This window comes from Mandrillus leucophaeus, unplaced genomic scaffold (genome assembly GCF_000951045.1).
Source record: "Mandrillus leucophaeus isolate KB7577 unplaced genomic scaffold, Mleu.le_1.0 Scaffold11, whole genome shotgun sequence".
NCBI lineage: Eukaryota > Metazoa > Chordata > Mammalia > Primates > Cercopithecidae > Mandrillus > Mandrillus leucophaeus.
In genome coordinates this window covers 4,116,758-4,118,063 of record NW_012099209.1, presented here as the reverse complement: position 1 = coordinate 4,118,063, position 1,306 = coordinate 4,116,758, and positions in this window count along the sequence as shown.

The following is a 1,306-nucleotide window of genomic DNA, read 5'->3' as shown; positions in this document are numbered from 1 at the left end:
GGAGGCTGAGGCAGGAGAATCACTTGAATCAGGGAGTCAGAGGTTGCAGTGAGCCAAGATCGTGCCACTGCATCCAGCCTGGCAACAGAGCGAGACTTCGTCTCAAGAAAAAAAAAAAAATTTTTTTAGAGACAGGATCTCACCATGTTGCCCAGGCTGGTCTCAAACTCCAGAGGTCAAACAATCCTACCACCTCAGCCTCCCAAAGTGCTGGGATTATAGACATAAGCCCCCTTGCCCGGCCCCTAAATACATAAATGAATGAATGAAAGAATGCCACATATTCTGCGGCAGCCCTGCATTTCACACCCACATGAACACACACTCTCATTAAGCTGCATGTGCCAACATTGACTGTGCTCCTTTCCCTGTTTCAACTGGGCCTGTAATGGAAGGTGTGGAGGTGGCTTTCCTCTCCCCGGCTGTCAGAGCATGCCGGGGTTCCTGTGTGCAGGGACTGGGTCCTGTGTGTCCTCCGCCCACGAATGACGCCTGGCCGGGACCTCCACGGGTGCTCAGGAAGTTGCTGCTGAACAAGATTCAGGGGCATGTGGGACATCTGTGCTTGTCAGAGGCCGTGCAAGGCTCCGCGAGGAAACAGTTCCAAAGGCAGGTCCAGAAGAATGTTAGAGACTGGGTTTCTTTTGAACAAAAGAGCAGCATGATGTGTTTGAAGAGGGTCGGCCTGCAGGTGTGCATGAGGGATGGGAGGGGAGAGACTTTCCTCCGCAGGTCACAAAGGGCAGGAGAGGGTTAGCACAGTAGGGGCCCAGGGAGGGGTAAGTGGAAAGTTGATTGTTGAGGTGGAATCAATAGGATTTGAAAACAGAGGGACCACCGAGAGGACAGCCATTGTCTGTTTTGAGCCAGGAGAGATTAGGAGGAGAGGGGAGCGTCATTACAAGGTATAGGCAAACACAGGCTAATTCTGGGAGCAGCCTTTACCTGGCTCTCCGAGGGTGTCCACTTACTGTGACTGTCACCCATATCTGTAAGACCCAGATTTTGGGCACAGCACCCCATGAGCATCATTCCAAGTGGGCTATCCTTGCTCATGGGTGCTGGCGGTGGGAAGAACTAAAACAGACAGCTGGAGCTTTTTTTTTTTTTTTGAGACAGTCTCGCTCTGTCGCCCAGGCTGGAGTGCAGTGACGCAATCTTGGCTCACTGTAAGCTCCGCTCCCGGGTTCACGCCATTCTCCTGCCTCAGCTTCCCAAGTAGCTGGAACTACAGGTGCCCGCCACCACGCCTGGCTAATTTTTTTTTTGTATTTTTAGTAGAGATGGGGTTTCACCGTGTTAGCCA